The sequence below is a fragment of the Nothobranchius furzeri genome, chromosome 9, assembly GCF_043380555.1.
Source record: "Nothobranchius furzeri strain GRZ-AD chromosome 9, NfurGRZ-RIMD1, whole genome shotgun sequence".
In the NCBI taxonomy this organism is placed as follows: Eukaryota; Metazoa; Chordata; class Actinopteri; order Cyprinodontiformes; family Nothobranchiidae; genus Nothobranchius; species Nothobranchius furzeri.
In genome coordinates, this window is record NC_091749.1 from 2724026 (window position 1) to 2745844 (window position 21819).

The 21819-nt window shown below is 42.2% G+C and overlaps 1 protein-coding gene and 1 long non-coding RNA gene across 3 annotated transcripts in view; one reads left to right on the plus strand and one right to left on the minus strand.

The window, feature by feature from the left end:
- The window catches only part of LOC139071712 (ice nucleation protein-like), a 162393-nt gene that overhangs the window by 47192 nt on the left and 93382 nt on the right, over positions 1–21819 (plus strand). The gene's annotated exons all lie outside the window — the stretch shown is intronic.
- On the minus strand, positions 1487–4495 carry LOC139071713 (uncharacterized). The gene is made up of 2 exons (XR_011521538.1): positions 2463–4495; positions 1487–1733 (listed from the first exon to the last, which is right to left on the minus strand). It is a non-coding gene; the product is annotated as an uncharacterized lncRNA (long non-coding RNA).

Sequence of the window (21819 nt, forward strand, 5' to 3'; positions counted from 1 at the left end):
CAGCAGGATAATGCACCATGTCATGAAGCTCCAATCATTTCAAACTGGTTTCTTGAACATGACAATGAGTTCACTGTACTACAACGGCCCCCACAGTCACCAGATCTCAACCCGATAGAGCATCTTTGGGATGTGGTGGAACGGGAGCGTCGTGCCCTGGATGTGCATCCCACACATCTCCATCAACTGCAAGATGCTGTCCTATCAACATGGGCCAACAATTCTAAAGAATGCTTTCAGCACCTTGTTGAATCAACACCATGTAGAATTAAGGCAGTTCTGAAGGCGAAAGGGGGTCAAACGCCGTATTAGTGTGGTGTTCCTAATAATCCTTTAGGTGAGTGCATGTTCCTATCCTCACCTCGGGCTTTGGATAGTGACCGAATAATCGAGATCATGGCTGAAATGAATTTTCTCCACAGGATATCTGGGCTCTTCCTTAGAGATAGGGTGAAAAGCTTGGTCATCCAGGAGGGGCTTGGAGTAGATCTACTGCTCCTCCACATCGACAGGAGCCAGTTGAGGGGGCTCGGGCATCTGATTAGGATGTCTCCTGGCCTCTCTGGTGAGGGTTTTCCAGGCACGTCCAACCGGGATGAGACCTAAAGGGAGACCCAGGACTCATTGGAGGGACTATGTCTCTCAACTGGCCAGGGAACACCTTGGGATTTCCCCAGAGGAGCTGGCCCAAGTAGCTGGGAAGAGAGAAGTCTGGGCCTCTTGACTTAAGCTACTGCTTCCACGACCCGGTTTTGGATAAGCGGAAGAGAATGGATGGATGGATGGATGGATATTTATATTGGAAAAAAATCGTGCACTGACAAAGGTTCTGTCTTGCCTGAAACACAAGCTGTGATTAAATGAGTGCATTTTTATTATTGCAATATTTCTTCTAATGAATTAATTAGGATTAATGTGTTAAATTTGCTGGTCATGCCCTCCGATCTCCTGACTTGCTGCAATAAGACAAGAAAACACAGTTTGTGCATACTGACCTAACCAGCTATGTGGGCGGTTGTACCATTTCCCTCACAATGCTCTATTTGTTGGATCTGCTAAAAAATTGAACTTGGCATACTTAGTTTTATCACTTCACTTTGTTTCAGTTTTTCCTCCCATGCGTGCGCACGGACTAACATGACTAACATCGGCTGATACCGGTATTGATGCTGATAACAGTTTTTCATGCAAAATGACATAAATACAATCCAAGTAATCTACAACAAGTAAAAAAATGTGAATAAAACAGTTTATCTCTCATTCACATTTCTAGATGGCTGTATCTATCATGTGCACTGTTTTAATCAATGTCACACGCACGTACACTCACACTCAATTAGGGCTGCAACTAACGATTATTTTCATAATCGATTAATCTGTCGATTATTTTTTCGATTAATCGATTAATCGGTTTGTTATTGTTTAGCTATTTAACCTATACAAGTGATGGATGCATTTCAGTTAAGAACAAAAAAACATAAGAGAATTGTGCAGTTGACTGCAATCTATTTTATTGCACATGAACACAGTCAGCAGTATAAAATGAGCTAAACAGTGCAAAATATCAGTCCAGAATAATTTTTAGCATTAGCTGGAAGCCTGCTCCTTCCACCATGGATAGTGGCCTCATGTCTTTTACCAGCATGTTTAGAATAGAGTTTGTAAGTGGTATGAATTGCTGGGGGGTGAGTGTCTTCTTCCCCATGTAGTTGTCCATCGTTGCTTGTTTTTTTCTGCATAAGAAACACAAATAGACTGAAATAAGTACACATATAAAATAAAGCAGCACACACACTACAACACTAAATCAATATTATATTATTTGAATTAATTACCAATATACAGTGATCATTTATTTTGAGGGTTACGTTCTACAAAATAGCCCGCAACAGGAGATATTCAGAAAAAAAGTAAAACATTTTTACTATTAAAAAGCTCTAAGTAAGAAGCTCATGAGGTTTTTACTTTGAGTCGGGAGTGTTTAAATTAGCCAGAGAAATGTGAAAAATGTTTATTTTGTGTAATACTGTTTAAGAAACATGATAAAAATGTGTTGTGAGGCGTTTTACAGCGTTAGATAGTAAAACAGCCTTTTAATAGTAAAAAAATGACTTTTTCTGAATTTCTCCTGTATTTAAAAATTGAAAGTGTACAACTATGCCGCGTTATATTCACCTGGACACAGCTTGTCTGTATATTTTTCTCCGCGGAGTTGTCCTTTTTTGAATGAGGAACATAGTTATGGGTTTGTGCCGTTTTTCTCTTAACGAGAACATTCTTATAAACAGACGTGCTAAATTTGGCAAGCGCATGATACACAACACGGAGGAGATTCACGATTGCATCTAGTCAATCAGAAGTAGAACACCGCAGACTGACGCGGCAAAAAAACATGTTTAACATTCACTATAACGAACTCAGCTAAAACACTAAGTCCAGCTTGTTTATTTTCTGTTACTTACCGGGCTGGCTCTTCCAAATGACGGCTCACTTGACCGCGGTGCTCTTCCTCTGCTGCATCAGCCCCCACATGCTTTCGTCTCAAATGTGCTCCCATACTCGTGAGGTTTTTGTCCGGGGTTTCTCTTCAGTTTTGTCGCTTCTATTTTTCTTCCGTATTTCCTCTTGTTCCGCCATTTTCTCACAGCAAGATGAGCGTCAGTAACGTGATACGTCATGAAAACCGAGGGCACCCATTGGCTCATTTCTTCTTCTACGGCTCCACTGGTAGATCAGTGGCTCATTACTGCCACACACTGGCGGCAAATTTAACAGCTTGTAACCGATGTCAGATTGTGGTAAAAAATAGACTTTATGCGGTAAAATATGATTATTAAACAACTAATCGATGACTAAAAAAGTTGTTAACTATTTTAATAATCGATTATAATCGATTAAATCGATTAGTTGTTTCAGCTCTACACTCAATGCTGATCTTCAGCTTTAGAGACATAGTGTCTCTAAACCAGAGGTTCCAGTCATTGTGGGCCATGGTCCTGCACACCTGTGGTTACTACGTCACGAACAACCTTCTGTAGAACCTCAGAACCTGCTGTAAAGTCAACCAGAACATTTGAAGCAAGGAAACATCTAAGTCACACCCCATTGTCTACCTCACTTCTGAACAAAACCCAAAATGTTGAGGTATGCATCTCTGCACCAGACCCCCTAAATTAAATCAACATCTGCAATTGACGAAGCAACAATAACAGCAGATTTACAAATTCATCCTTAGCGGTTTTGAGTTAAGGGTGCAGAATATTTTTCACATTTGTTTTATTTGTTTATTGTTATAATGGATGTCTAAAAAGACCATGTATTTAGTGGACATCTGTACCAGTACTAATGTAAAAGAAGTTAATTTACATCTAATTAAGGACCCATAAGACGTAAGATTCCATAGTAAATATGAAATCAATCTTACGGACCGTTGGGTTATTTTAACCAGAAGATTGGAACTTTTTATTGCAGGGATTATGTAACACTTGTATTAAGTCAGAGACAAGACAAGAGAGAGTCACCTTTAAAACGTTTAAGATTTATTTCTAAACAATTTCAAACAAGACTGACTCTAAACTCTAAGTGATGAATGGATCTGGTGTGAATGAGTCGTGAGATGGATGGTGTATGTGTGAGTGATGTTGTCATCAGAACTCTCGTATCCGGAGAAGCACGTCTGAATGATGTTGTGATGTTTTGCTTCTAGCTATGATCTGAGTTTGATTAACACATGAGACGCCATATTTGTCGCTCCACACATACCCTTCACATGAGACCTCCGTACAGATCCAGAATGCCAGGTCCTCGAACCCCCCTTTCGGTACTGGAGCCGGTGAAACAGCATCAGCAGTACGACAGACTAGTCTTTGGATTGTCTCCAGGTAAAAGGCGACAGTTGGTTGACAGCGTCAGATGGACCGAGAGGGTCAGTGAGTTCAGCTTTTATTCTGAAAGGAACCGTTGCTTGGTGGTAAAATGCAACAGATTTTATCCAGCTTGTTGGTTCTTGGCTTAAATAGGAAGTCGGGGTGGCCGGTCCGATCCTTCTCTTAGAATGCGGTGAACTGAACTAAGATGGCGTTTTATGGTTTTATTAATCTGGATGTTTTTCTTTATGGTCGAATCAAAGTTGGACAGATTTACAAACACCATAGAGACTATGCCACGCTTCAGAATGGAAGGTTCCGATTGGATGAATAAAAGCAATGTGTCATGTGTTTATATTACGTGTATCAGGATGTCTAGTGCAGCTAGATTAAAGTCATTTACTTATTAAAGCATATTAATCATAATATTGTCATTTCACAGATCAGTCAACATTATATTATTGACTAACAGTTTGTTTGATTAGCTTTATTAAAAATAGAGTTCTTTGATTTATTAAAAGAAAAGAGTCCTTTCTTCATTCTTCTCTTGGGCTGGAAAGGAAACAGTTTAGAAGTGAATGCATGACCTTGGGCCAGTCTCATGCAGCTTAGTACTGTGTCAGAGGCATCTGTGGAGAGAGGGTAAATAACCTTCGGAGGAATAGCTCCTTCATCACATTACACTAACTACAGAGACTTTATAATAGAGTTACCAGTCAAGGACTCTGGGTGGTCAGACAAAAACAAAAAGAACTGAACAAAAAATAAATAAATAAATAAATAAACAGCAGCTGACGTGTGGGTCAGCTACCATGACTTTTTTACTAAAACTTTCTTCTTCTTTGTAGTGAAGTCAGAAAAAAGGTTAAAGAAATGGATTTTCATGCTTGAAAAATTTGTTTTTGCTGGATCATGCGTAGTTGACTTAAAGCATCTCAGTATAAAAACACAAACAGGTTAGAGGCAAATATCCATAAAATAACATAAATACATCAGTGCTGAAGTTCACACTCTCACTTGCCTCCAAGCTATTCATTTACTAAATTCCATAACCTCTCTGTTCCTTTATGCAGGGAAGATTGCTGCCTGGACTCAGATTCATTATAGTGATTAAATTTGCTTTAGTATAGAAGCTGTTAGTGAGAGAGTGTGAGGAAACCAGAGCAATCAAATAAGTGAGGGGTTTCATGAGAGAGGGAACTGGAGACAATCAGAGGAACAGACAAAGTTTAAACAAATCACACACATAAACAGTAGTCAGGGTGTTAAAACAGAATAAGATACACTCATTCACACTCCTCCATCTCCTCCTGGTTCTCGGTGTGGATCATTACATCTATAGCTGATTATCGTCACATACAAGTGGAGTCAAAACTCATCGGACTTTAAGGGACCGGCCATCAGTCAGAGTCAGGAGAATCCAGAAATTATTTTACTCCTTTTAGCACGCCAAACTAGCCCATAAAACCGCTGAAGGGTTGTGTTAAGCTGTGCACCGTCCCAACCAGCTAATTAATTATCCCACCTGCAAATTATCGTCGCGGTTTTCCCGCCGGACATCGGCTTAGTCGGCATGAGAGTTGTTTGTCTTAAGACTATATAAAACGTATGGCTGTGTTTAAAATGGGCCTCGCTCATAATGGCTCGCATTTATAATCAACACACACACACACACACACGCACGCACGCACGCACGCACGCACACACACACACACACACACACAGTTCGGGTTTCTCCAACTCTTCTATCAGTCACTGTCTCTCTCTCTCTCATACCATCTCTCTGCCTTTTCTCCCTCTTTCTTTTTTTACACCAGTAGCACCTGGACCTGCACTATTCATCATACGGATGACTTGGAACATGAATTAGTTTTCTTTTTTTATGGAGAGAGATGAGTGGGCCAGATGGCATGAAAAAGGTTGAATAATAAAATGAGAGCAGAGAGTGGGGGTGGGGCTTAAGCGGGAAGATTGAAATAAAGGACAACATGTTTTCGAGTTTTCCCTCACACTCTGTCTTGAGTTATAGCAGAGGGCACATGGTAGATTTGGATTATTGCCTTGGATTTTTTACACCGTGGTGCTTTGCATTGGAGCTTTTCACATGACCTCCACTGTAATTTCTTTATACTTCAAGCACAAAAACTGTGAAACTGTAATTAGTCGTTATAATTGAGGCCACATGAAGCACTGCCAATCGACGGCTGTCTAGGTGGAGTGGTTTTGTTCGTGTGCTGTTTCTTCACGGTGGCCTGACTTCTCTTTATTTTACTCTGTCTTGGTCTGCCTCTTGTGCTGCTCACTCGTAGCTTTTTGCTCATCATCTTTATTTTTCTGCAGAGAAAGGGCTCCCCTCTACTGAGCCCAGAGGTGAGGGTGGTGTTGTCTAACTAATCACGGTTATGTGATTGCATGCCCACCACCAGCTGCAGGCCTGACTGCTGTAGACTAACAGTGGAATAAAACCAAGCCCGCTTGATTTCATGAAGAAAAATGGATTCCTACTTTTGACACCATTTTTATGCTAATCTACTCTCAGCTGGAAATACACTTCAATGAAGCTTAAAGAACTATTAAACAGGTCAAAACACTAAATAATTCTACATGTACATCACTGTGCAAAGGTTTTAGAAATGCTTTCAGACAAATAATGATTTAAACAAATCTGTTTACAAAGTGCAAAGACCCCAAACATACAGCCAATGTTGTTAAGAACCGTCTTCAGCGTAAACAACCAGAAGTCCTGGAAGTGATGGTCTGGCCCTCTCAGAGCCCTGATCGCAGCATCATGGGGTGTGCTTTGTTCCAGATCGCTTCAATTGTCCATGAGCTGCATGGTGTTGTCGGAAACAGTGACCTCTGCTTCCATAGGACGGGATCTACAACCTGACTCCACATTGGAGACTGAGGCTTGTCCTCGCATGTTTTCAGCCGTGGTCGCGTGAGACTCCTCCGTAGCTACAGCAGCAGCCATGTAGTTTCCTTAGCTGGTTCTGCTGTGGATCTGTTTTAAGGTAGTCACTCGGCCATGTACTCGCACCATGATTGTACTTAAGTCTTGGCTGACATCACTCTATCATTTTACTATACAGGTCCTTCTCAAAAAATTAGCATATTATGATAAAGTTCATTATTGTCTGTAATGTACTGATAAACATTAGACTTTCATATATATTAGATTCATTACACACAACTGAAGTAGTTCAAGCCTTTTATTGTTTCTAATATTGATGATTGTGGCGTACAGCTCATGAAAACCCAAAATTCCTATCTCAAAAAATTTGCATATTTCATCCGACCAATAAAAGAAAAGTGTTTTTAATACAAAGACATGAACCTTCAAATAATTATGTTCAGTTATCCTTTAGCAGAAATGACTGCTTCAATGCGGCGTGGCATGGAGGCAATCAGCCTGTGGCACTGCTGAGGTGTTATGGAAGCCCAGGATGCTTCGATAGCGGCCTCAAGCTCATCCAGAGTGTTGGGTCTTGCATCTCTCAACTTTCTCTTCACAATATCCCACAAATTCTCTACGGGGTTCAGGTCAGGAGAGTTGGCAGGCCAACTGAGCACAGTAATACCATGGTCAGTAAACCATTTAGCAGTGGTGTTGGCACTGTGAGCAGATGCCAGGTCGTGCTGAAAAATGAAATCTTCATCTCCATAAAGCTTTTCAGCAGATGGAAGTGTGGAGTGCTCCAAAATCTCCTGATGGCTAGCTGCATTGACCCTGCCCTTGATAAAACACAGTGGACCAACACCAGCAGCTGACATGGCACCCCAGACCATCACTGACTGTGGGTACTTGACACTGGACTTCAGGCATGTTGGCATTTCCCTCTGCCCAGTCTTCCTCCAGACTCTGGCACCTTGATTTCTGAATGACGTGCAGAATTTGCTTTCATCTGAAAAAAGTACTTTGGACCACTGAGCAACAGTCCAGTGCTGCTTCTCTGTAGTCCAGGTCAGGCGATTCTGCCGCTGTTTCTGGTTCAAAAGTGGCTAGACCTGGGGAATGCGGCACTTGTAGCCCATTTCCTGCACACGGCTGTACACGGTGGCTCTGGATGTTTCTACTCCAGACTCAGTCCACTGCTTCCGCAGGTCCCCCAAGGTCTGGAATCGGTCCTTCTCCACAATCTTCCTCAGAGTCCGGTCACCTCTTCTGGTTGTGCAGCGTTTTCTGCCACACCTTTTCCTTCCCACAGACGTCCCACTGAGGTGCCTTGATACAGCACTCTGGGAACAGCCTATTAGTTCAGAAATGTCTTTCTGAGTCTTACCCTCTTGCTTGAGGGTGTCAATGATGGCCTTCTGGACAGCAGTCAGGCCGGCAGTCTTACCCATGGTTGCGGTTTTGAGTAATGAACCAGGCTGGGAGTTTTTAAAAGCCTCAGGAATCTTTTGCAGGTGTTTAGAGTTAATTAGTTGATTCAGATGATTAGGTTAATAGCTCGTTTAGAGAACCTCTTCATGATATGTTAATTTTTTGAGATAGGAATTTTGGGTTTTCATGAGCTGTACGCCAAAATCATCAATATTAGAAACAAAAAAGGCTTGAACTACTTCAGTTGTGTGTAATGAATCTAATATATATTAAAGTCTAATGTTTATCAGTAGATTACAGACAATAATGAACTTTATCATAATTTGCAAATTTTTTGAGAAGGACCTGTATCTCCCAAAGTTGCAACTTTTGCACTCAAACTGCTCTATTTCTCCTTAACGGGCATGAGACATCCAAGTAACTGACGAACACTGGTGGCAGGTCCTCCAGATTATAAGACACAAATCTGGGAACATTATTTTCACAATCGTTCGACACTTTGAGGCAGCTCTTAATGTTGTTTAACCCTCCCACTGTCTTTATGGGTGTGACCCCGCGAGGAAAGTTGACCATTGAGCAGAATTGATGGTTTATCCCTTGAGGTCCACGTGGCGGGGTGAGGTGGTGCTCACTCCTCACCCCTGCCACATGGACCCAAGGGATAAACCATCAACCCTGGTCAATGGTCAATTTTCCTCGCGGGGTCACACCCATTAGGACACTGGGAGGGTTAAATCAGTTGTGCTCGTTGTCATCAGGGCACTCGGGGCAGTAACCCCCAGACTGGAGGAGAGGCTGAAGCAGATCCCAGGAAAAATATCAGACATTTCAGTCCAGATAAGTTCAGTTCCAGGAACAGCTAAGATACTGCACAGAACCCGCAAGCTCAAAGGCCTCTGGTAGAGGACCCGAGCTTGGAAGGATGAGACCCCCTGGGGAGAGTGAGATGGGATTTATAACTAAACAACTTCAATATTAAACCATTTTAAGGCATGTTTATTAACATGAAAATTAACATGGGTGTTTAAAACTGAAATTAGATCAAGCTCGTGTAGGTTTTTCACACACTTTGGTTGTATATTTTACATGGACACAAGTGCCTGAAGTCATACGACTTTGATCAGAACTTCTATCAACTTTATTTGGAGGCAGCTTGTGATTCGATCACTGCTTCAAGCCACCGTCCCATGAGAGATGCATTCAAAATATGGAAAACACACACACGCACACACACACACACACACACACACACACACACACACACACACACACACACACACACACACACACACGTGAACCTTAGGTGTTAAGTGTGTTGTCATGCCATCAATCTTGGATACGAGTCCAGTGCGTCCAGGCCATGTTCACTTCCTGACCTCTGAATTCCCAATTAAATACATAGAGTCTCTCCTCGATGACCTGTCACTCATCGCATCCTAAAGAGAAACCAGACTTTTTTTGAGTTTTATTTTTGAACCAGATGCAAATAAAGCAATAGCTCGGGGATTCAAGAGAAGGAGGGAAAGGAAAAGAAGAACGGAAAGGAAATGATTGTATGGAGGTTGAGTCTATTTGCTGCACACCAAAGGGGGTTAAGACAGAGTTTGGCTGGTGAAGACAAGCCAACAGAGACACAAAGCACAAAATCTAAAAAGTTTCCAAGGCATTGTTTAGAATCCCTAACAAGGGGGACTGTGAACAACAAGGAACATCATTTGGATTTCCTCCCTCCTCTGTTTTCTTTCCATGTACCCAAGCACATAAATAGCTATCTTAACAACTTGATGCTATTTTGAATTGGGGCTGAATCTCCCCGTGGATTTCCATGAGTGAGGCAATTTGCTGGCGAACAGGTGCATTTTTAATGCTTTCATACAATTAAAACAGAATTTACCTTCCCTCTCCTTTTGCTGTTTTCAGAGGCACCCTCTTTTCATACCTAGGTTGAATTGATTTAGTTTGTCTAATTAAACTCAGAATAAGATGTTAATTACCTAACAAGGTCACCTCTCTCTACCACCAAATTTACCATTGGTATCCTTTCTTCAACAGTATTTTCTTCAAGGATTCAAAGGAAACGTAGAAGAATGGTGTTAATTGCCTGTATGCAGTGTCCCATTTTTGAATTTGAACGCCTTTCAATTCCTTGGGTCTTTTTAAGTTTCTATAAAATGGGAATTCATTGTGTCATTGTTAAATTCCCTCTTGTGCTTCACTCAGAAACAATGTGTCAACTCATCACAATATGGGCTTTGTCTACATTTACCAAGTTTCCAATACACGGACTGAGGAACGAGAGGGGGCTGATGAGGACAGTGAGAGGGAGCATGAATCAGGATGGAACACAGACTTATTTTTCATGTTTAACCTGTAAGATCTTTTAGTTCCACTTAGCTTTCCAGTAATTTAAGTATGTTTAATCTGCTCTATTTATTGAGCTTTATTAGAGGTATTCAAAAGTGTTTATAAATGTATTGCCTATTGTGTGCATGTTGATACAAAATTCAGCCAAACTGCAAAGAATTGAATATGGGAGTCAGGATATAGTGTCCAAGCTCCAGGTCCTTTACTGAATAATGCATATACAATGTAAATAAGAGTAAAAGTGAAAATTCAATAAAATAAACAAACAACACAATGCGCAAAAGCAGAAAAACAGCACAAACTGCACCACACTTTGTACAAACAGTACGAATGTTCATAGCACAAAGGTTAGTGGAGATGGTATAAAATACAAAGTTTACCTTTACTAAAATTTTAATAAGTACACAACTTTCTGAGGCATTTCTGCACCACAGTCAGGGCTTTCAAATGCACAGACATAAAGAAGGGTTGCAGTAGGAGGTTAAGAGCATGTAACACACATACAACTGTACCTGACATAAACAAAGATGGCCTACTTCTTATTTCAAGTATTTAAACATAAAAGCAAACTTTGACACTGAAAAGCTGCAGATAGGCTGATTCATGACATAATGCTTTTGGCCTTGTAGGTTCAGAACACTAGTGTAGGCTTTCCACTCTTCTTGAAAGGATTTAGCAGAACGTTTCCAGCTGCTACAGTGTGAGTTAAGTTGTCACAAGTAGGCCTGGTTGATATACCGATTATATTATCATATCAGGATATGTTTTGAAACATATGATATTGTACTTATACCGTAATTTCATTATAATAGTTGTGCAAAGGTTGTTGTCTGAAACGCCAACCGTTTTCTTCCATTTGCAATGCAACACAACTAGAATAAGTTATTCTCTACTTTAGTTCTTACTACTATTTACGCTATATCAGTTTAAAAGTCCAAACTCTATCAGTCAAGCTGTACTCACAATCAGTCACTAATGTTAAAATAAAATGTTTATCAAACTATTAAGTTGATTGCATCAGCTTGCATCAAGGCACATCACACATCTGGTATACATAGTGGCATAAATTGATGAGTTATGTGTGTTTTTGATGTTTAACTTGATTTATCAAATCTTTGTAAATATTTTTGTCAGTTATTTAGCTGAAATGGATAATTACAAAACACTGATTTACTTTCTTTCTTTGGTTTTCCTCATCCAACCCCCATAAAGCCCTGTGTGTGTCCTGAAGGACAACAGACATCAGTAACAACACAAACAAAGTCCGACATGTTGTGTAAAAACTGCTATTTTTAGCATATTTTTTAGGTACGACGTGTTGCTACCAGACGTACAGTGTGAGCAGTCAGGTCGCAGCCGAGAACTGGGTCGTACAGTGTGAGCACATGACTCGTGAGATTTGCTCTGGGAGGAAGTCGTACAGTCTGAGCTGAAGCTGAGTGCCACGAGTGAAAAAGTCGCACAGTGTACACTAGGGATGCACTGTTACCGATACTGGTATCGATAACAGTGCAGATACTGACACCAATGCCAGTATCGGTATCGGTAAAAGTTAACCGATACCAATGCAGTTGGTTGAAAGAGGCTTCACTGTAACTTGTCATTTCTGTTCACCTAATATTTTGGTTTTGTGGTCGTTTCTGTTCATACATTTTACTTTTTATCTACCTCACAGTCTTTTCCTGTTGAAAGCAGAGAAGAAAATAAAACGTGTATTCCAATTCTTACAATTTTTTTGTATGGCAGAAGTATCGGTATCTGTAATCGGTATCAGCGAATACTCAGATCCAAGTGTCGGTATCGTATCGGTTTGGAAAAAAATGGTATCGTTGTATCCCTAGTGTACGCCAGGAGAACAGTCTGCACCTAGCAAGGCAAGACGGTTTGCTGCCAAATGAAATAGCCAATCGTAGTAAAGCCCTTCTAACCAATCAGAGGTGAGAAAGACGGGATCTTACTTGGACATCCTACGAATCCAAATGATGCCCATGGGGCTTCTGTTATGTTCTACACTGTCTGTCTGTGATTGCTGCACACAAAAGGAACAGGAAATGCATCACAGGACAAGTCGGTCGTGGTAAAAGTGGGAAATAACATTTTTAAACTACAGTTAAATGCAGATTAAAAAGCTGATATGTAATTAAACTCATTAATGACGCTGACATCAGGAGCAACATCAGTGGAACGAAATGCTCCTGGCTGCAAATGAAAATTTAATACAAAACATGTTGAGGCGTTAATCCAATTAGAACTCCGCTTTAAAAGTTTAAACTCCACATTTCTTAATAATTTAGCCATCAAGAACAACGCTGCTGCTACCGCTGTGGTCCTGCGGTGTCGCTAATGCACCAATTTGTTGCTGACACCCACCAAAACGAAAAAGGGGATGTATCATGCTTCATGGCTATACAAATCAAGACTATCATCTGAGTGTAGTGATGAAATAACATTTTCCAAAGCCATAAATACACCAAATTCACTAGCAGCAGATGGCATAATGGTGTGGTGAAGATGAGTACACTGATGTAACGAACCAACATCTCAACAATGAGGAAGAATGACCAGACACAGCTTTGTCATTAACATCACAGTGAGACACTTATAGACCTTTAGGGTGGAGGCTTTCAACTCTGATCAACTTGCATCTGAAAGAGTTTTTAAAGACAGTAGCAAGCCCACCACCTCTGCTGGCAGTCTGGGCGAGTTTAAAAATGAGCAAGTTGGTAGGAAAAGATCAGAAAAAGCATTATTTTCTCCTGGCTTTCCCCGAGATTCCGTCAACAGGAGGAAGTCCAGGGAGTGAGTGGAAGAAATGTCACCCATAATAAAGGTCTTGATGCAGTGACATGCAGATGGAATGGACATCAGGCTGCTCAGGAGCGTGGCTCACGGGTCGCCGATAGGGAAGCAGACAGTTGTAGTCGGGATGTGCCACATGTCGCTGAACTCCGGGGAGTGCTTTGGTCATAGATCCCATGACCAGGGAAAAGAATGGATGACAGTGGGGTGGGTCCATGACCAGGCAAGCTCTCAGTTATGCTGTTGAGAAGAAAAAACAATGAATTGTTTGATTGAACTATTTTATGTGTTTGTCATTTAGCGCTTCCAAGGTGTCTTGGCTTGGGTTAGCTAGCGGCCTTTTCAGCAGGTGTTCATAGAGCTCTTCTTCCACAGCAGGAAGTCTAGAATCTCCTAAACCAAGGGGTTTCCTTGGTTTACAGCGACAACTGTCAGCTGGATAACAAAATATATATAAATAAAAGTATTCTCCAGAGTACGCGCAGCAAATGCAATCATCACTAACTCTGATGTAGCGGTAGAAGATCGGCATCTCTGATGCTTTCTGTGCTTATTCCCTACAGTCACGCCGTTCCACACTGACAATTAAATTTAAATGATCCTTGGCTTAAAACAACCCAACTGATAAGAAATACATCTTCAAAAGATCCCCAATGTCTTTGTCATGCATCTTTTTGTGCATTTCCTTATTCTGTATTTTATCAGTGAACATGCTTGAGTTAGCTTGAAGCAGCCCAGTACAACCAGCAGGACTAGATGTTTTCACACTGGTTTGAATTTGAGCTTAAGATGCTGACAAAAGCAGCAAAACACACAGAACATGGTTTAGAACCTGGTGGCTGGCTGGTAGGTGTGTCGGGAACGTGCTGCAGTGAGTAGCAGCTAATAGTTGAAATGTTCAAACCAGCAGCTAGCTGGCAGACGTCGCGCTTCGTTGTGAAGAAGTAGATAAAGGTTTTGGAAGCTACCTAAACCTCCTCAGAATGTTCCTTTTACGGCAGAAACACATTACATAGATGAGGAGGCCGCCTGCTGAGAGGAAGGCAATGAGAAGCATATAAGGGGCTTTCAGGGGCAATGAAGAATGGAGAAGTTGAAGAGGGCTGGGAGGTAAATTAGGCTTGTAAAGTGAGGTTGATATAAAGCGACTGAGTGTGGTGACCTCCTGCCAGGAATCAGCCCACTCTTGGAGAAATCTTCCTCTTTACAGACACTCAGACAAACCCTTTCCTCATCATTGTCTAACAATAATACCGTCCAACGACGCAATGACTTGATATTGACTACTCCTACTGGTGAATCACGCAATGCATCAGAGTTATATTAAAAGATTTTATCTGAATATTTGTGAAACTGGGTATTTTTGTTGTAAAAGACAGCTATCACTCAATCAGTCAGTCGTATTGTAATCTGGGCTTGTCACCTTCCCTGGAGTACGCTGCACCTTCATTTATCATCGGTAGGGGCTGTCTGTTAATCCAGCCCAACCCCAAAAGGGACAACCATGTTCTGTATGAGTTGAGATGCTTATTAAGTGAATTTTTGCCTCTACGGTGTCCACATCCGAACAGGAGCAGCTGTCCCTGTTGGCTGTCTGTCTGCACCTTCGTCACGGTTACTCTCGCTGCCTCTGTCCTGTTATCCATCCACTTTTTGTTTTTGTTTGCCCTCGCCCCCCAACTTTCCACACCATCTCCCTCTTTTGATATTTATTGCTGTATTTATTTCTGCTGAAAAGCCAGTCTAGTTCATTTGCTAGTCGGCTGGGCAGAGCAGGGCTCCTATTCTTGTGCTTTTATTAACATCACGGACTGCACAACAACAGCTCCAGAATCTATTATTCATTAAGTGTAACCAATATAAAATTTAAAACAGTCTAGGCTTTTTTGTGGAATTATGTGAGGTCAGCATAAATTTCTGCCTATTACTAATATCTATATCATATTTTCCTTAGTCAGCTCTATTTAAATATGCAATCATTTACAGCTTTTGACTATGTGTGTGCACACCCAATTTCCAATATTCCTCTAGTAGACTTTTTATGCTGACATCAATGGCAAGCTATTAAAGACAGTATTTCATTATTGGTTCCTCTTCCCCAGTGGTTATTTACAATCCCATATATACTAAGCACTGATATTAAAGGAGACCATTTTAATGAGGTGCTATCTGCCATGGCAATATGTCTTTCTCCGAATGAGATTGTGTTTAAAGATTTTATCAAGAAATGGCTGTTCGGCAGGGTTATGTTTTGTCCATGAAATATGCATTTCATATCTCTTTCATTTCATTAACATAATTTAATTTGCGCTTTGCATTCTGTGCATAATACATATTTGATTTACAAAACAAATATTTCCATTAGAAAATGAATTTCATGCACGGAAAAAGGCAGAACTGAAAGATGTATTGTAAGGAAATAAGAAAAATGAATTGTATTATCTTTGACTCAGAAAAAAGTCCTTGGCACAGAGAAACACACGCAATAGATATCTTGTGAGCGTGCATGAGAGTATTGCGTGTGTGTGTGTGTACGTGCTGCATGTTTGCCTGTGTAAATGTGTATGATAGAAGCAATGAAAGCTGGGGGTATATTGCATGAAGTTTAACACGGTATAACCCAGATTGATTTACGTGGCTTGTACGGGGTGTCTCCCTAACGAGAAGCACGCCGTTGCACTTAACATCAGAAGAAGCACACATCTCCATTTTGAGTCTTGATTTTGTGTCACTTGTTACAAAAGTTGAACCAGTCATGCAAGCGCATTTTGTGGTGAAAATATATCAGATCCAATGTGCAGCCATACATCCAAAAGCTTTCATAGTTCTCTCTAAGGTGAGTGCTCTCTGAACGCTCCGCATCTTTTTAAAGTGGCCGTCTTTAAGGCCTCTGCTCAGGAGACGGATCGTTCCTTTGGCCACCAGTGTGTGATAAATGTTCCCCCAACGTGTTTCGCTGTCACCTTTTCAGCTAGTTTAACCGAAGCACTTCATCTCTCTTGTTTAAAGACTATCATGGGCCAAGTGATAACTTTGAGAGCCGGAGCAGGAGGGGCTTTGGAAACCACAAAGCATTAAGAACCAGCCCGCATGAGCTCATATTAATTTGTCTTATCTCCAGGTAGAAATGAGACAGATCCTGGGATTTAAGGGGCTCAAAATGTAAAAGCAATGTCAAAACTGTTTCTTCCTTCCTTAACTTTTTCCTTCTTGAATGTGTGTGTGTGTGTGTGTGTGCGTGCGTGTTAGTGTGCGCGTAGCAGTAAGAGATGGGGGGTGACTTGTCTAATGAAGGCGGTGAGATCAGTGTTTCAGGGGCAACTAGTATTAGCAGGGATTTCAGGCTTGTTTGACACGGCATGTTGAAGGAAAGGCTTAAAATAGACAGCAGTACAAGGTAGAAGAGTTATGCACGACGAGAACGAGGGTGAGTTAGACAGGAAGAGGGAAGACTAATACCTGGGCTTCACGTGCTTTGTCGCACCACTGATAGGAAAGTGCTCAGAGGATATTACCCGTTTTCAGCCCAATCGCTTTTTTCTATCCACATCTCTCTCTTTATCACTGCTCCCTCTCTCCGCGGGCCTCGGCGCAGCTGTCTTTCTTTGTGTCTCTGTCTCTTTCTTTCAGTCTGTGTTACAACACTCTGCACACATGCCCACCCACAGCCTTCCCTCTGAGGCCCGGCTAGCTCCAGATAAGTATTTCTATAAGACTTTGACAGGTACGTTTAGGATGATGGCAGGTAGAAATGGATTGTGCGGAGTGGGATGGGGGTTGTACTCTAGTTAAGGGAGATGATAGCATCAGAGTTCTCGTTCTCTCTCTTTTTAAGGCAGGTGAGTTTCTCACGATGACTCTTTTTAACATAAGCCTCTTCTGAACTGCGGTTTTACTTCCTAACACCCGACTCTTCAACTTAAATCCTGAATGAGAAGCTTGAGAATGGAATTGCAGAAAAGGGGGGAGAGCCGGTTTATCGTCACATAAGATGTAACTTTGTGAGTTGTATCTGCAAAGTGACGGTGAAAGTGAGTGGTGCTTATTAAGCATGCACATGGCCTGCGTAGCGCACCGAGCCTGTTATTGTATTGATTTTGCTGATATAGAGTGAAACCTCATTTGTTTCAGTGAACAGTGCAAATGTGTTTTATTCTTGTTTTTTTGTTATATAAATCATGCAACATGTATTACCCAAGCTGTTCAGTTTTCTTGGGGTGGGTCTCGGCTGTCATGTTTTGGGGTAAGACACACAGGATCAGACACGGAGACGAGGTAGAAGAAGAAACAATAATTTTATTTAGATGAGGAGGTGAACTGAGGGCGTACTGGAGATCCAGCGGGAGGAAGAATCTGGAAGCGGTAACTAGAGGGAAACCAGAGGTGAGTAATGGGAATTGTAGTCCAGAGGGAATGTTTGAAGGCGGAACTTACGATGAGGAAGTTCAGGATGAACGTAGACGGGAGATGAGCCGGGGTGATATCCAGAAGAGATTTGTGATAAAGTGGGTGAGTGGAACGGACGAGGCGGATGAGTACGAGGCAGTGGAGAGAGAGCGTGATCGGCAGAGAGCGGGACGGCTGGGCGGAGTAGGAATCCAGGCAGCGAACCGGTGAATAATCCTTATGACCCTGAGACGGGAGAGGATCCAGCGATGAAGCAAGTCTGTGGGTGAGTGTCCAAGCAGAAACTGAGTTCAGGTTAAAACGAGTTCCAAAAAACGTTTCAAAGACAAGGCGAGGTTCAAAATTACTACGAGGCTAGAGTCTACCAGGCAGTGGTTAATCATCCGGCGTCGAGTAAGGATAATCGTCCTCCTTTTAAAGCCGCCCCGCTGATCAGTCCGATGAGGATCAGCTGCAGTCCCTCTCCTGCAGGCAAAGCTCGACAGAGGTGAGATGGGCAGAGTACTCACCCCGGCTCATGACATCGGCCAGTGGTGGCTGGTGAATTTTTCTTTTGGTGGGGCACATTTTTGCTGTCTGATTTTAGATGCGCTAACCACATATTACCACTAGGGGCACCAAATTACTATTCTTATGTACCACACAACTTAAACCTAATGGCTCCGCTACCAGGTCCAGGAGCACTTCCAGCAACAAAGTTGTTCCCAAAATATGTTTAATATTCACCAATATATGCCCAGTGACAGTAAGCCGCTAAATGAAAAGGCTGGAAAAAAGCTAAATACACATACTGACAATGCAATATGATCCTATCAAATTAAAGCCCAGACTCTCCTTTATTTATTTATTTTTGAATTGAATTGAATTGAATTATACAACAATATAAGTACTAAGTACTACGTGCAAAACTCGCAGAGTAACACAGCAGCAAAACAGAACTAATTTCATGAAGTCAAAAGTGTAAATTCAGTCTTACCTTTGCTGCTTTATGTGGAAAATAATCCGTGTTATATTAAAAAATTCCAGATACTGTTCTGGTCCTCAGAGTGACTCTAAAGTGATGCGTCTGCAATGCCAATAGAGTAAAATCCCAACCAAACAGCCAAAGAGAAGCCCTGCTTACCTTTTGTGAATTAGTAAGTATTTACCAGAACCTCTCTGAGACAAAAACAAAGTTCCTCTCCATGTTCTGTCTGATTTCCTTCCAACTACCAAACCAAATCAACTCACTTTTATTGTCACGTCACATGTGCAGGTACACTGGTACAGTACATGCGAGTGAAATTCTTGTGTGCGAGCTTCACAGCTACAGAGTTGTGCAAAAATACAGTAACGTAAAAACAAACGAAGCTGCTGTCCCTTTGGCCATGGCCGTCTTTTTTAGGCTTGCTGGTTTCCATCACTGCTGGTGTTTACCAACAGGTTCTGTGGTTACTTCAGCAACAAGCACCAACAACCACTTTAGCCACAGCTCCTGTAGTCAGCTTCAGCAACGGAGGCCATGATTGCGATGCATGTACTCAGCCTCCCATGAGATGCAGAAAAAAACTCTTTTGAAGAAGTCAATTTGTGGAAATTACAGACAGTTCACCTCATCTGACCAACCCTCACCACCACACCACATTGTCTCAGGCCTGAGGCAGTTGATCTGGTGACGCAAAGTTGACCTAGGGTCGAAAGTGACCTGGTGTTTGTTATAGATAATCCCTGCATGGTGCAAACGCTGTGTTAGAAAAAAACAACACCCTTGATATTCAGAAGTTTCAACATCTCTTCAATCTGTTAACAGTGTGGCCCTTGGTGCGAAACAACTTCAGATGTTTCATGTGCTATCGTTTTTAAACAGTCAGTGATCTTCCTACGGATGTGGTACCCTGTTCTTTTGCCTAATGCACACTGGGAGCAAAAGCAGCGCGGAACGGTTTATTCACGACTATCACAGCACTCAAGTGCACACCGGGAGAGTCTCAGTAGCGAAGCGGCTTGTCTGCCGTGCTCCTCGCTCAACTCGTGAGATCGCAAAATCCCTCGAGACTTCCGCCACCCTCCTCGCGAGATTGCACGATCCCTCTGGACTTCAAGGTTACGGTTTGCTTATGCAATCCACATAATCCAATCAAACCAAAAAGAAGGAAACCATGTTTGATATCTTTGTTTGATGTCATATATGCTGTTGTTCCGCTCCACTGCCAGGAATAAACCCATGAAAACACACCGCTGCACTTCTGGAAAAATGCTGTGAGTAAAGGTGGAGGACAGCGAGGGACATAAATGTTGGATTATTTGAAAAGACTTGAATGTGGTTTTCATCCTGATATGTATCTGCAGGTTTTGACCTTTAAGAATGTGTTTTTAGGCAAGCAGGTGGAGCTGGAGCCACGAGGGGGGAGAGAGAGAGTAAAAGGGAGGGGACTCGGGCTTCGGAGAGAGTGGACTCACGTTCCTGCGAGAGGAGGAGCAACGAAAAATGCTGAAAAAAAGGAGAGAAAAAAATTGAGGCACGGGCGCTGGCGAGCTGAAGTGTGGAGCAGGAGTGCAGGTTCGTGCTCAAACAGAGCTGGCGCAAAATAGTTCGGAAAAAGTGTCGGGTTACTGCGTTTCGATCCAAAGAAGAGGAATTAGCCAAAAGGCTGAAGAAGACGGAGTCCTGGTTGGATGGCTAAGGCTAAACGAGGAGGCTAGCATGGATGAAGGAGCTTCTTCACGGGTGAAAATTCTGAGTTACTCTCGGGTCGTGGGGGCAAAAGCCTTTTTGTAGAGTAGCCGAAAGAGTGAATCGCTTAATTAACCAGTGCAAAGTTTGGTGAATTTTTTTTAATGAAAAACTGCTGCTCGTTTCACCACCAGCGAGGAACTGGAAGGACCTGGATTTTTTTTTTATTTTTATTGTTATTTTATTTTTCTCTCCTCCTTTTGAGGAGTGTGGCATGACTGGACCTTTTTTTTTCTTCCGGCTCATGGAGAGTACAGATGCTTTTTTCCTCCCCTCCTCCATATCTTATCCCAAGGCTCTTTGTCTGTCTTTGGGTGTGCGGCGCTTCTGCATTATTTCTGGAAACTGGAAATTATTAAAATGGACCTGGTCAGTTGGTCTCTCAATGCAATTGACAACATTTTTTCAGCGATGAGAACGGGAGAAGGGGCTCCCCGATGCCCCTCTGGGACAGAGCCAGCTGGGTATATCATGGACTCCTGGAAACAGTGGAACCTGATCTGCCTCTCTCAACTGTCTGTAGAGGATTCTGAAGACGTCTGGATATTCGTGGTGTTGGTGTCAGGTTTCTTGCTTTTTGGCCTGAGCGGTTACCTGGCTTACCAGAAAATTAATGAACTGTCGAGGAATATTGGCTCAATCCAGGGATGGATAACACCGCACTGTGAATGCACAGACTCATATAATTGTCGAGATGAGTCGGAAGCTTGGAACTTTGGCTGAGATTCAGACTCTGGCACAGAAAGTGGATTAGATCAAGGAGAAAGTTGATGGATCAGCACAGATTGGGATAGATTAATTACGCCATTATTGGATTTAGAGGGGTTGAGGACCAACGGAACTTTAAGACAGAGAGGAAATGATCTCTCTCTGGCCCCAAAGCAATTTTTATCTGAGTCTGGTGCCATTGAGCCTGTGAAGAAATGTGGAACGCTGCCATCGCCATGGCAACTCTGTCTCCCTATCCCAGCCTGGGCGGGACTGAGACCGGTGAAGGCCGTTGAATCGTTTCCAGGAGTCACTGTGCTTTCTAAACCCAACTACCTACCTCCCCTGTCCAAACAGAGGTGACAAGCGCTGCTTATCGTGGCTGCGTGCACTGATGTGAGGATAGTCCCCAACCCTACCGCCCCACCTAGTGGACACTTATTTTGTGTAATGTCTGAAGTCTGTTGCATTTCTGTCTGAGGTGTTTTTTGCAGGGCAAAGCTGCCCTCCCTGTGGAGGGTAACTCTGAAGTGCCTTTTTTTCCCTCCACCCGACTCAATCCCCATATATAAACCCTCTGATCTCTATTAAGGTAGCGCGACTCGGATTGTGAATGACCACAGTCACCAATTCTT